Raw genomic sequence first — 15,312 nt, 5'->3', positions numbered from 1 at the left:
TCTTCAGCCATTCAGAGGTGGATTTGCTGGTGTGTTTTGGATCATTGTCCTGCTGCAGAACCCAAGTTCACTTCAGCTTGAGGTCACAAACAGATGGCCGGATATTGTCCTTCAGGATATTTTGGTAGACAGCTGAATTCATGGTTCCATTTATCACAGCAAGTCTTCCAAGTCCTGAAGCAGCAAAACAGCCCCAGATCATCACACTACCACCACCATATTTTACTGTTGGTATGATGTTCTTTTTCTGAAATGCTGTGTTACTTTTACGCCAGATGTAATGGGACACACACCTTCCAAAAAGTTCAACTTTTGTCTCGTCAGTCCACAGAGTATTTTCCCAAAAGTCTTAGGGATCATTAAGATGTTTTCTGGCAAAACTGAGACAAGGCTTTATGTTCTTTTTACTCAGCAGCAGTTTTCGTCTCGGAACTCTGCCATGCAGGCCATTTTTGCCCAGTCTCTTTCTTATGGTGGAGTCATGAACACTGACCTTAACTGAGGCAAGTGAGGCCTGCAGTTCTTTAGATGTTGTTGTGGGGTCTTTTGTGACCTCTTGGATGAGTCGTCGCTGCACTCTTGGGGTAATTTTGGTCGGCCAGCCACTCATGGGAAGGTTCACCATTGTTCCATGTTTTCACCATTTGTGCATAATGGCTCTCACTGTGGTTCACTGGAGTCCCAAAGATTTAGAAATGGCTTTATAACCTTTTCCAGACTGATATCTCAATTACTTTCTTTCGCATTTGTTCCTGAATTTCTTTAGATCTCAACATGACGTGTAGCTTCTGAGGATCTTTTGGTCTACTTCACTTTGTCAGGCAGGTCCTATTTAAGTGATTTCTTGATTGCGAACAGGTGTGGCAGTAATCAGGTCTGGGTGTGGCTAGAGAAACTGAACTCAGGTGTGATAAACCACAGTAATGTTTTTAACAGGGGGGTTGGGGCAAACACTTTTTCACACAGGGCCATGTGGGTTTGGATTTTGTTTTCCCTTCATAAAAAAAAAAACCTAAATTTAAAAACTGCATGTTGTGTGTACTTGTGCTATCTTTGATTAATATTTAAATTAGTTTGATGATCTGAAACATTAACGTGTGACAAACATGCAAAAAAAAAAAAAAAAAAAAAATCAGGAAGGGGGCCAACACTTTTTCACACCACTGTATATACTGTGGGGAAAAAAAATATTTGATCCCCTGCTGATTTTGTACGTTTGCCCACTGAAAAATAAATTATCATGGTAGATCATCAAGATTTTTTTTATTTGTCACATACACAATTATGCAGAGTCAGGTCCGCTCCAAGGACAGTGCAATTATATAGAATACAAATATTAAGAAAAAGAAAAGTACAAACAAAATTAAACAATAAAATAAAAAAGATAAAAAATATAAATATAAATATAAATGTGCAGGTCAGTATGTTGTGACTTAAATAGTAATAAAGAGGAATGTGCAAAAGAATGTGCAAAAAAGTTGTACAGGGTATTTAAATAGCAGCAATATGAGGTTGAGAAAATTATGAATAGCTTTGATATGGTGATATTTACATGGAGTCAAGTGATGTTATGACACAGAGTTAGAGTTTAGGAGCGTGATGGCCTGGGGGAAGAAGCTCCTCCTAAGTCTCTCAGTTTTTGCCATCAGGCTACGGAAGCGATTACCAGATGGAAGCAAAGTGAATAGTCGATTACCAGGGTGATTTGAGTCCTTGATGATTTTGACAGCTCTATTTTTGCAGCGTTTGAGGTAGATGTCCTGCAGAGAGGGGAGAGCAGACCCTGAGATGTGCTCAGCTAAGCGCACAACTCTCTGTAGTGCTTTGCAGTCCTGATTGGAGCTGTTTCCATACCACACTGAGATGCACTCTGTGGCTATGTCAGACCAAGAACAACGTTTTAAAAGGGAAAAAAAAACAACCTACAAATGGCCTACTTAACAGCGGTCTCTGCACATGAACATATAGTATAAGAAAAAAATATTTAATGATATTTAATATATATGTACATGTGTATATGTATATATATATATATATATATATATATATATATGTATATATATGTACATATGTGTATATATATATGTGTGTGTGTGTATATATATATATATATGTGTGTGTATATATATATATATATATATATATATGTGTGTGTGTGTGTGTGTATATATATATATATATATATGTGTGTATATAAATATGTATATGTGTGTGTATATATATATATACATACGTGTACGTATGTGTATATACATACGTGTACGTATGTGTATATACATACGTGTACGTATGTGTGTATATCAGTGATGGGGACTCGAGTTTGAGACTCGGACTCGAGTGCGACTTAAGTCGCACACACAGTGACTTCAGACTCGACTTGAGACTCGTCCTCGAAAGACTTCAGACTCGACTCGGACTCGAGCTGCGGGACTTGTGAACAATGTTTATTTTTAGGAAACAACTGATGAGCTCGCTGTTATTCCCCTCCCTCCGTTACCTATAACCTGCCCATGTAACACGTGACGTACTACGTATCTGCTGCGCGCGGTGCGGCCACACTTTTTTTATTTTTTTTATTTTAGGCGCGGCCGCCATACATTAGAGGACAACGAACAAACATGTCGACTGCTGTGCCATTCATCGTTAGCTTTGGATTTAAGGATAGATTATACAGTTGGTACATTAGTAAAACCATTACGCCCATGGAGAGTCCCGTAAACCACATATCCAAGTGAGTGTGTGTGTGCGCGCGCGCGTGCGTGTGCTTGCGTGTGAGAGAGTGTGTGACCAGTGTGGTCATTGAAAATGTGTTCAGATATATATTCTTCACAGAAAATGAGCCAAGGCCAATGAGTCTGAGTTTGAAAAAATAATTAATCGTATAATTTTTCTCTTGATAAAAAATGAAAACGGATCCTACAGATCCGAACACCTAAGGGTTAATTGCCAAACTTGTGGTGGTCGATTAACGTAATCATTTACGTGCCGCTGGCTTCCATCGCGTTAATTAACGTTGTCTGCAAACAGGTTACAGGATTATTGTTGATCATGTAACATTACAGTGGTTTGAGAGTTTGGGATGTGTTGACTTACAGTAGTTTGATTAGTTGCATTTTCATTGCCATTTAAGTGAAATTATTGAACTTAAATATACAAGCTTGATAAAAATGATCATTCTGAAGAAAATTTCAGATGGCTTTTGCATCTGAACTCTTCATATATTTCACATCGTTTGGTTTGTTGCAATAGTGTTTTGCATTTAGCTACAATGTGATGTTTGACCATATTAAGTCTTTCTTAACTTTTGGTCTGTACTGTACTGTGTGTTCATGCTACAAGTTAAAATACAGATACTATTAACTTAAAAGTAAAGCATTCTTGGTGTTTTTGTCATGTTGCAATAGCCTGTTTACACTGATTATATATAAAAATCAAAGCTGATACTGTATGCTAATAGATACAGGAGTCATAATAACATATTACATGCTTTCAATTCCTTATATATAGCTATGCAGTGTTGGATGGGTCGCTGTACGTGATGCAACACTTATTATAACCAGAGACTTAATATAATGAAGAGACTTGAGACTTGACTTGGACTCTAGCTCAGAGACTTGACTCGGACTCTAGCTCAAAGACTTGACTCGGACTCTAGCTCAAAGACTTGAGACTTGACTTGGACTCTAGCTCAGAGACTTGTGAGATATACATCTCTGGTGTATATACACACCCACGTATGTATATATATATATATATATATATATATATATATGTCACAAGCTGGCTCATGGCCTGTGGCAAAAATGAGGGGACACAAACAAGAAGTATAGGCCAAAAAAGGTTGTCTTTATTGTAAATCAAAACTATTAACTTTAAACAAAGAAAATGAAATGAGGTGTGGAAATGTCATAATGTAAGGTGTATGTAAAATGCATGGATGCGTGAATCCGTGTGTGTACATGACTGAGTGGAAAAACTAAGACATAACTATAAAGGAACAAACAAAACAGGATCATACCTGGAGGAGCAGAGAGAGAGAGAGAGTGGTTAGTGAAGCAGTTTAAATACCCTGAGCCCAGGTGGCTCCAATCACTAACGACGCTCCTCTGCCTGCAGGAGGAACCGCTAGAGGTCTGCACGGGCTTTAAACTGAAGCCCGAACCCGGCCCGTACCTGCGATCATTTAACCCGACAAATACATTTACATGTTAAGCCCAAACCCGACCCGAACCCGAGGTTATCTAACATCTAATTAAAAATTAACCTCAAAACATAACATGCTAAATGGGGGATATTTAACATAAAAAATGTATTGTCAGAATGTCGTCTCTCGGTTGTTGAATTTCGCGCAGACGTTGCCACAACGTAAATGTGTTTGCTCAGTCCGATCTCATGAAAGTGCGAATACCACGAATTGTATCTGTAGTGCTTATGATACGCAGTTTTCGTGTGCATATGATACGCACTTTATGGGGTGTAATAGGCACGCACTCCGCACCCCTAATCCTAACCAAGGGGTTTACAGTACGTAGCATATGCATGCAAAAAACATTTTTGGTGTATAAATGGCACTAGAAATTAATTTGTGGTATAGATACGCACTTTCATGAGATCGTGTTTCATAATCTGCTATTGGGCCGGCCCTCTGTCAAATTTTAAAACCCAGTGTGGCCCTTGAGCCAAAAAGTTTGCCCACCCCTGGGCTACACAGACCACTACACAGCACATTGCACATCTGCGCACACAACTTTCTCTCTCGCGCGTGCCGGTCACCACAACACAGCAAGCAGGCAAAGCACACGGCACGCAAACTATATATAGCCTATTTAGTTTTTCTTAGTTACAAACCCGAACCCGACCCGAACCCGACGCTGTTCAATAAACATTAACCCGAACCCGACCCGAAACCCGCACATTTTTCGGGACCCGTCGGGTAGCAGACTTCTAGGAACCGCCCCTGCAAAGCAGAGGAGGGGCTGTGACACCCCCCTCCTTAAAATGAGGGTCCCACCCTCAGCCCAAAATTTGGCCCAACATATTTAAAACAATCCAAAATTCCCCAAAATGAAAATAAATAAATAAATAAATAAATACCAGTCCCAGCTCCTAGCAGTCACCCAGTGTCCCCTGGCTGACCGTCCATCCCTCAAACTCAGCAGCCCTGGTACCTGGGGAGCAATTTAAGAGAAGAAGGCGCAGACAGCCAGCAGGGGCCAACAGTGAGAAAATACAAACTAGGTTAAAGGAGCACGGGACAGGGCATCAGCAATGATATTATCCTTACCACTAATGTGTCTAATATCGAGGTTGAATGGTTGCAATAACAAAACCCAACGCATCAGTCGCTGGTTGGGATTTTGCAGGGATTTAAGAAAAATGAGCGGGTTGTGGTCAGTGAACACGGTTAAAGGGGTCAAACCGGAACCAACATAGACTTCGAAGTGCTGTAAAGCCCAAATGAGTCCTAAAGCCTCCTTTTCAATTACAGAATAATTTTGCTGATACTTATTAAATTTCCGGGAGAAGAAACTGACTGGACACTCAACATTGTCATCATTTTCCTGGAGAAGCACAGCCCCAGCACCGATTTGACTGGCGTCTACCTGCAATTTGAAAGGTTTCCCAAAATTTGGTGCTGCCAACACGGGTGCCAAACACAAAAGAGCCTTAACTGCATCAAATGCCTCTTGACACTGGGTGGACCAGATAAATTCAGCCTTGGCCTTCAACAGATTGGTCAGTGGGGACACTACTACCGAAAAGTTTTTACAAAACGCACGGTAGTACCCCGCCATTCCCAGGAAGCGCATCAGTTCTTTCTTTGTTGAGGGCTGTGGAAACTGCTTCACAGCCTGAACCTTGGCTTCCACAGGACAAACAGAACCCTGACCAACAATTTTGCCTAGGTATGTGACTGTAGCTTTGGCAAACTCGCACTTTGCCAAATTGATAGTTAACCTGGCCCACACCAGTCTTTCGAACAGGGCTTGCACCCTCTGGACATGCTCCTCCCAGGAGTCCGAGTAGACGACCACGTCGTCCAAATAGACAGCACACCCTTCCAGACCCGAGACCACCTGATTCATCAGCCTCTGGAAGGTGGCTGGAGCATTCCACAAGCCAAAAGGCATAACTGTATAAGAGAACAAACCAGATGAAGTTACAAAGGCAGCAATCTCACAAGCTCTTTTAGTAAGGGGTACTTGCCAATATCCCTTTAAAAGATCAAATTTGCTAACATACTTTGCTGACCCAATTTGATCAATACAGTCCTCCATCCTAGGAAGAGGGTAAAGGTCTGCTTTAGTAACATTATTTACTTTTCTATAATCAGTGCAGGGTCTGAAAGTGGAATCAGACTTTTTGACCAGAAGATAGGGTGAAGCCCAATTTGAACAACATGCTCAGCAATACCATTGTCCAACATATACTGTACCTCTGTTTCCAATTTCAGTCTCTTCTCCTCAGATACACGATAAAATCTCTGTTTGATAGGCTTAGCATCTCCGATGTCTATATCATGCTTAATTAAGTGGGTTTGCGATAGGGTGTCAGAAAACAGAACAGAGTAGTTTCTAATAAGAGTTACCAATTCATCACGTTTCTCGGAGTCTAAATGATTTACCAAAACCCCAAGGTTTTGCAAAGTCTGGGAGTTCTTCAGCCGACCCCGCAAAACCTCATCCGAAACCATTACTACCTCTTCTTCTCCCCCCTCCACAAAGCCTAAGGCACAAGATTCAGTGACTGGAGCAGCAGTCAAGGCTGACCTCACTGCTGGAGTGCCTTCAACTTTGCTTAGATCACGGGAATGATAACATCTTAACAAGTTCACATGGCACAATTTAGAGGACTTCCTATGACCAGGGGTCTCAATAAGATAGTTCAAATCTGACACTTTGCGCAACACAGTAAAAGGACCACAGTATTTTGCCTGAAAAGGTGAACTTACAAGAGGCAAAAGAGCGAGTACACGATCACCGGGACTAAACTCACGCAGCTCAGCCTGTCTGTCATATCTCGGTTTCATTTTCTTTTGAGAACCTTCTAGTTTTTCTTTAGCCAGTTCACCAGCCCTATACAACTTCAGCCTAAAACCATTTACATAGTCAATAAGGCTCCGAGGTGGTTCCTCAGGCAAACAACCATCCTGCAGCACTGCTAAAGGCCCACGCACTTTATGACCAAACACTAAGTCATTTGGGCTAAACCCTGTGCTTTCCTGTACTGCCTCACGAGCAGCCAGTAGCAGCCAAGGTAACCCCTCCTCCCAATCTGCAGACAGTTCTGTACAGTATGCACGAAGCAAGGACTTCAACGTTTGATGAAAACGTTCCAAAGCTCCCTGACTCTGGGCAAGGAACGCAGTAGATTTGTTGTGTTTAACTTTAAGCTGTTTAAGAACCTGAACAAATAAATGTGAGGTAATGTTAGACCCCTGATCTGACTGGATGATTTTTGGAATCCCAAATGTTGAAATAAATTGAGTTAATGCTTTAACTACTGATTTAGAAGTTATAGTACGCAAAGAGAAAGCTGCCGGATATCTAGTTGCTTGACACATAACAGTTAATAAGTAGCTATGACCTGACTTGGACCGTGGTAAAGGCCCAACACAATCAATAATAAGATGCTCAAAAGGTTGCCCTATGGCTGGTATTGGATATAAAGGTGCTGGCTTTACAACCTGGTTTGGCTTGCTTGTGCGCTGACACGTATGACAAGTTTTAATAAACTGAGCTACATCCCGCTTTAAACATGGCCAGAAAAAAATAACGGAGTATGCGATCATAAGTTTTACGAACACCCATATGACCTGCCACATCATCATGTGAAGTTTGCAACACTTTATTTCGCAAAGTAGTAGGTACAACTATTTGAAACACTGGTTCTCCTAAACCCTGACCACAGTGTGGAATCCATTTCCTGACCAACAGCCCATCAAGAAAAAAATAACACTTGAGCACTATTCCTCACCACTGAATCAGGAACAACTTTATCAAACAGATCAGCCAAAGTAGTATCGGCCTTTTGCTCAGCCACCAATGAATCTCTTGAACTAGTCAACTGTTCTGTCTGGAGTTTAACTGGCAACTCAAGATTTTCTGGCTTACTATCAACTTCCTTACGAGAGACAGAGCGAGTAACAGCACAAACTGGAAACACCTCAGGAGACACACTGCTGCAATCTGGAGATACACATTCACGGGGCACTGAAGATTGCTTCTTAAAGATGTTTAATTTGCCATCTGCCCACACCTTACTACCGGCTAAGTCATTCCCCAAAATCATATGGACTCCCTCTACCGGCAACTGGGGTCTAACCCCAACAGCTACATCACCCTCTACCAGACCACATTTTAGGGTTACTTCATGTAAAGGAGAAGAGAATGGAACTAAACCCATACCACGTACCATTACACAACTGCCAGTATCAGACCCCTTAGAGAATGGCAAAACAGATTCCAGAATAAAAGAATCTAAAGCTCCAGTGTCTCTTAAGATCTTAACTGGAACATTTTGGTTGCCATCTACCAGGGACACTATACCATCTGAAATAAAGGCTGAAAAATCACAGTGGGAAGACTGAGAACCAAACTCAATTAGTGGCTGAAAAAACTCAACCTGGTGGTCAGAGGCTGTCATAGGAGCTACCATCATAGCAGGTTTAACTTGACCTGATTTTTTTTATTTAAGTAGAGGACAATCTTTCTTCCAATGTCCTTCAACTAAACAGTAGCGACAGGTATTAACATTAACTGGTGCTTTAGGTCCTCCAGAACCCAACTTCTGCGGAGGCCTTTGGAAAAAAACTCCAGAAAAAGGTGACCTACTATTCCTAGGAGTAAAGTTATTTGCATAGTGCATGTCACTATTTGACTCAAAATGACTTTTATGAGTTAACCTGTACTCATCTGCAAGGACTGCTGCATCACTTGGGGATTCAACTTTACGTTCATTAATGTATGTAGCAACCTGGTCAGATACAGAATTTTTTAACTGTTCTAACACAATCAAGTTAGACAGACCCTCAAAAGTGCTTACCTCAGATGCTGTACACCAACGATTAAATGCAGAAGTCAAATCACGAACAAACTCAGAATAGGTTTGTGAATCTAGCTTTTTCCTGTAACGAAAGCGTTGACGATATGCTTCTGGCACAAGCTCGTAGACCTTCAGAACTGCTGATTTAACGTTAGCATACACTTTACTGTCAGCTACACTAAGTGCTGAAAAGGCCTCACGTGCTTTACCTGTAAGTACACATTGCAACAACAACAGTCCTGTCCACATCTGACCAAGCTCTGGCTCCTGCAATACGCTCAAATAAAATAAAGTATAAATCTGGATCTGACTCTTCAAATTTAGGCAACAAACGAAGATTCTGTGAAACATCAAACTGTGGTACTCCTGGTCTATTTACATTTCTCAATCGTGCTATCTCTAACTGCATTTGCAAAAGCTCCTTCTGCTGATCAAACGTTAATGAAGGGCTAGACTGAAAACTTGCACCCTCACTACTAGCAGACTGACCCCAAAAAACACCCATTTCCCCAAGACCCTGCTTTAATCCAGCTTTAACAATCTCTTTAGGTTTTTTATCAATCTCAATCTGATAATGTTCAGCTATTTCAATTAACTGCTCCTTAGTACACAAATCTAGGACTAACTCCAAAGGAGCCTGAACAAAACTATTCAGAAAGGAAGACATTTTCCTCAACCAATACAACTACTACAAATGCCCCAAAAAATGTTTATACAACTCACCTGCTGCCAGTCTGGGTTTTAAGGACAGGAGCCACACCCCACTATCCTCCAAAAACTACCTACTAACTGGCCCCTGATCTTCGTGCAGTCACATGTGGTGGGGTTTTATGCACGCAAAACCAGTGGAGTGGAAAAGACAACCAGAAACTGGCTGCCTCCCACATCCACGGAGGTGCTCCCGAGCCGATGTAGGGGAAAAAGGGAAAGGGAAGCTCTACCCACGTTCACTGCCACCTACAAAAAAAAAAAAACACCACGAGCCTCCTATTGACACTCGCTGATAAGCCTCAACAGGAGAGGACTCCCACCTAAACAAAAAACCCAGAAAAGGCCCAGAGTGAATTGCTAACCAATTTTAGCTACAAAGCTAACTAAACAAAAAGGAACACATGACTCAACGCTCTCTCCAACAATATTGGCCTAACCAAAGCATCCCCTCAAAAACAATTTGGCAATCTAAACTAAACTGACAAAATAAACCCAAGTTAACTACAAAATAATAATCAATTAAATGCGAGGCCATGGTCACAGCTGAGGAAAGTCAGTGCTGCAAGGAGTTAGATACTGGGTCTTAGTGGACAATGTAACCCCCCACACTTGATGTGCAGTGACTGACTCTGCTCCCAGGCGTTGAGGCTTGCAGTCTGAACCCATATGTGCTACAGATAGCCTATATGCACTTCAGACAGGTGCATGGACCTCTCCAAGACAGCAGACATGAGTGTGTTTAGGGCAGAGATCATTTATTACTCTGAGCTAAATACTTGTATGTATAAATACATGGTAAATGAAAGATTTGAATATTAAAAACATCTGAATAATTTTGTTTTTTCAATTACAAGTTCCCTGTATTTAGGTAGGTCACAACTACCTATAAGTCACACTTTTTGATGCCATTGGTATAAGACAATCAATATTGACAGCATACAGATAAGTTACAGCATACAGTCCGCTGGCCCTATGGTGTTCTGAGCAGCCCTTACCTGCATGTGTTGTGTCAGCCATTAGAAGACAGTTTATAGAGGAAGGAGGACTTTATAAAGGTTTTGAATGGCCCCATTTTGGTTACAATCAATAAAAAAATAATCACAGTCACAAATTGTCTTACTGTATATAAATTGGTTTATGAAGTTTCATTAGATATATATCAAGCATATCTGCATTTATGGTTACCGTAATTTCCGGACTTTAAGCTGCAACTTTTTTCCCACGCTTTGAACCTCGTGGCTTAAACAATGAAGCGGCTAATATATGGATTTTTCCCGCTTTCAAAAAAAAAAAAACATTCTGTGAGGTGCTCAGTTTTTTGGCGGCATGAAGCTTTCATTAGACCAATGAAATTGCCGAACGGTTTAAGGTAAAACAACTTTTTTTGTTTACGGTTTAGATTAAATCGAGCGCGCTCAAACTTCCCATCATTCTGATTACAGTAGTAATTTTGTCACCCTCATCATGGCAAAGACACGGAGAAATGCATATGATGCAGCTTTCAAGTTGAAGGCGATTAATCTGGCTGTTGGAAAAGGAAATAGAGCTGCTGCACGGGAGCTTGGTCTTAATGAGTCGGTGATAAGACGTTGGAAACAGCAGCGTGAGGAATTGACTCCATGCAAAAAGACAACTAAAGCTTTAGGCACCTGCGGCTTATAGACATGTGCATCTTATTTATGTTCAAAATAATAATTTTTTTAAAATTCAGTGGGTGCGGCTTATATTCAGGTGCGCTCAATAGTCCGGAAATTACGGTAATTCAATTCAGTTTTACATAGCACTGTTAATACCTAAATCAAAACACAACATCGCAACTGTTAATCTGTTCACGAGTTCACACTTGCATATATTTAGCACGAGTTACGTAATGCGTATTTGGCGAGTATGGTAATACGTAGTTGGTGTGCTGTCCTGGGGAAGGGCTCTGAGCTCGGGAATGGCCCGAACCCAGAGTATCACCCAAAAAGCAATGAGTGTAGGACAGCCGCCAGACTGAGATAACCCCCAAAATACGCACTAGAGATCTGGCGGGAGCTAGTTCTGAGGAGTGGTCTGGATTGCAGGGCCGGGGTAGCTCTGAGGGAGCGCTTTGGCATGTATGGGTAGGTTCCACCGGTCGCTGGTGTGAACTGCATGGTTTAGGTCGACTGATTGGGGAGGGCTCGAACCAAAGCTCAACACTGTGCTTATCACTGTGCTCATCACGTTGGGATGGATGAGCCCTGCCTGCCGATGGAGGAGCAGTGTGGTTAAGGCCCTTACCAGGAGGACCCGAGTTGCCTGCAGTGGGATAGTTCACGGAGTCGGCGTACGGGCTCTACTGGTCATCAGCCTCTGCTAATCAGAGGACAGAGGGCGGTGTCTGGCCGAGAGGGCCCATGAAGCCTCCGACTAGAGCGCAATACTCCTTTGTCGGACGAGTGGGTCCTATCGGCTTGGCAGATAAAAAGAGTTTGGGATGCTTTCGCGACATCCGATGGGAGATCAAGACTCACGACATCGAATGGATGAGCCTCACTTAGGAGCCCACCGGGAGACCAGCGTCGACGTCTGACACGAGATCAAGACTACGATGTCAGACGGATAGCCTCGCCGGCGAGTAGGGAGAAGAGAAAACCCGGAACTGGGAGGGCTCTCGCAGCATCCGATGGGAGATTGAGACTCACAGAGCATCGAACGGGTAAGCCTCGCTAGGCGGGGGGTAAAAGGTGTGAGGCTAGAAGAGACAGTTGGACGGTGTTCAGCGGGTGGACGAGACCCTTAGCAGCTGAAGGCTAGACCTCACCGCCCATCGGACGGAAAATTAGGTGGGTGCCAAAGACCGACGCCGATGCTCTACGGGAGGCCAATACTCACTGAGTCGAATGGGTCAGTCTCGCCGACCTTAGGATGAAGCGGTAAGCTGTCTGGCTGTGAGGCTCTTGCCGACGCCCGACGGGAGCACAATATCCACTGTGTCGGACGGGTAAGCATATCTGGCTTGGGACTTGAAAAGGTGAGGTTGCCTGGCCGGGAGGCTCTCGCCGGCGTCCGTCAGGAGATCAAGACTCGCTGTGACGCACAGGTAAAGACGGAAAGCATCCGACTGGAGATGAATCTCGCAGTCTTGATGGGTAAGTCTCACCTTCCGTGGGATGGAAAAGGGAAGTTGTCTGGCTGGGAGGCTCTCGCTGACGCCCAACGGGAGCACAATAATCACTGTGTCGGACGGATAAGCATCGCCAAGTGTGAGACTTGAAAAGGTAAGGTTGTCTGGTCGGGAAATCAAGACTCGCTGTGACGGACAGGTAAAGACAGAAAGGTAAAGTTGGGTGGCCGGGAGGCACTTGCTGTCATCTGACTGGAGATGGTAGCTCGCAGCCTGGATGAGCAAGACTCTCCGGCCGCAGGGTGGAAAAGGTAAGTTGTCTGGCTGAGAGGCTCTGGTTCGACAAGATGTGAAGGCTGAGCCTCGCCAAGCGTGGGACTTGAAAAGGTAAGTAAAAAAGGCTGGAATGCTCGCACCAATTTTTTATTTATTTATTTTTTAATTTATTTTTTTATCCGATGAGAAGCTGGTGGGCTGATTTAATGTGGAACTGGTTCGTTCTGATATAGCTTTGGAAAGCTTCTGAAGACCATCTTCCTAGGGTTTGGATCTGCTGTTTGGTGAGGCCTTTTTGGGCTGCTGATGTTGCTGCCTCGATGCGAAAGGAGTGGCTTGAGAAATTTTTTGCTGAGATGCCTGGGGAAGTCGTGGCCTAATGGTTAGAGAGTCGGACTCATAATCGAAAGGTTGCGGGTTCGAGTCCCCGGCCGACAGGGATTGTAGGTGGGGGGAGTGAATGTCCAGCGCTCTCTCCACCCTCAATACCACGACTGAGGTGCCCTTGAGCAAGGCACCGAACCCCCAACTGCTCCCCGGGCGCTGCAGCATGGCTGCCCACTGCTCCGGGTGTGTGTTCACGGTGTGTGTGTGTGTGTGTGTGTGTGTGTGCATTTGTTCACTACTCACTGCTGTGTGTGTGCACTTGGATGGGTTAAACGCAGAGCACCAATTTCGAGTATGGGTCACCATACTTGACAATACGTCACTTTTTTACTTTACTTTACTGACGAAAGCAGGACGGATCTGAGGTGTTTTTGGAACCATGAGCGACTGGCGGGTTTTTTGGCATCGTCTAAAAATAGAGGTTCGAAGGGGGATTTAGCCTGGGAAATTCTGAGTCGGAGGTACTCAAGAACGGCTTGGTAAGGTTGGATAGGAGAAGAGAGATTGAACATGTAAATGAAGTGACCTTTCTTAACTTGATCTGTTTTACTTTAATCAAAAAAGAGATGGTTTTCGCTATCGAGGATGGTTAGATCTGAGATGGTGGGGTTGATGGCCGGATCGAATTTAGAAGAGATGGTTAGCTCGGAGCATCTCAGAAACCCGAGAAAGGCTAAAATAAACATGGCGTCGAGTGTGCGGGCGGTACTGGGGGGCTGTTAGTTTGTGCGGAGGGAGTGAATACATTTGGTAAGGATGTCTAAAGTGATGGGTAGTCTGGAATCAACATGGCGGTTTGGGAACTGCTGATTGCGGGCTAGGTAGCATAAGTAACTTTTGATGGAACTGACTTGAAGGCCTTTGATGCTGTTGAGAAAAGAGATAAATGATGTTGTTGAAAATAGAGAAAAATCAGGAAATGGCATGTTGCAAGAGAGATGAAATGACTTAACATCTCCATGCTGTCACGTAAGTTTGGAATGTTCTGGGAGAGACAGCCCAGAGGATGATGTCAAGTGATTCGTCGTGGAGAGGTTTTAATGGATGATTTATGGAAATATTAGTTCTGAATATGGAGGTACTTGGGTTGGGAATTGGTCCACCTCTGGAGCCAGCGTCCTGAATTTCTGAAACAGAAAGCGAGATGGAGAGTCAACAATTTGATTTTCTAAACCTGCGACATGTTTGGCGATTATTATGAAATGATCACATACCGAGATCCATATTAATCCCCTTAGAAAAGGCGTGAGGGCAGGAGAATGGGAACTGCCTTTATTAACACACTGAACAACTGCTTCATTGTCGCAGTGCAATAAGATACATTTTGATGCCCATTCTTTCCCCCATAAGAAAGCTGCTACCACTAGGGGGTAAAGCTCAAAAAGAGCTGAGGACTGTATTGAACCCTGCAGCTGGGGTTTGCCTGGGGTGCAAAACCTGAGCTGGAAGGAGTAGGCTGTGGGGCCGAGTGTGGTTGCCCGTGTGGCCATGCACACATTTGTGCTGCGGGCCCTGAGCTGAAAGAGGCGGGTGGCGGGGCTGTGTAAGCCAGCCATTGCGGCCAAGCGCTTGCTTGGGCTGAGGGCTCTGAGCAAAGAGAGAAGGCGAGTGTGTGCCTGGGCGTCTTGGGAGGCAATTGGCTAGACGAGCCGAAAGCAGCCCATGAAAAGGAGCCTGGGGCTCGGGAAAGCAGTAGTCCTGGAGACGGCTGGCTGTGGTGATTCAACAGAGGGAGAGATGGAATCGTCTCCCGACGAGGAAAAATACGGTGGCCGTGAGAGCTCAACGCGCTGCAACTTCAG

Source organism: Barbus barbus (genome assembly GCF_936440315.1).
Source record: "Barbus barbus genome assembly, chromosome: 38".
Taxonomy (NCBI): Eukaryota; Metazoa; Chordata; class Actinopteri; order Cypriniformes; family Cyprinidae; genus Barbus; species Barbus barbus.
Note: the sequence above shows the minus strand (reverse complement) of the source record.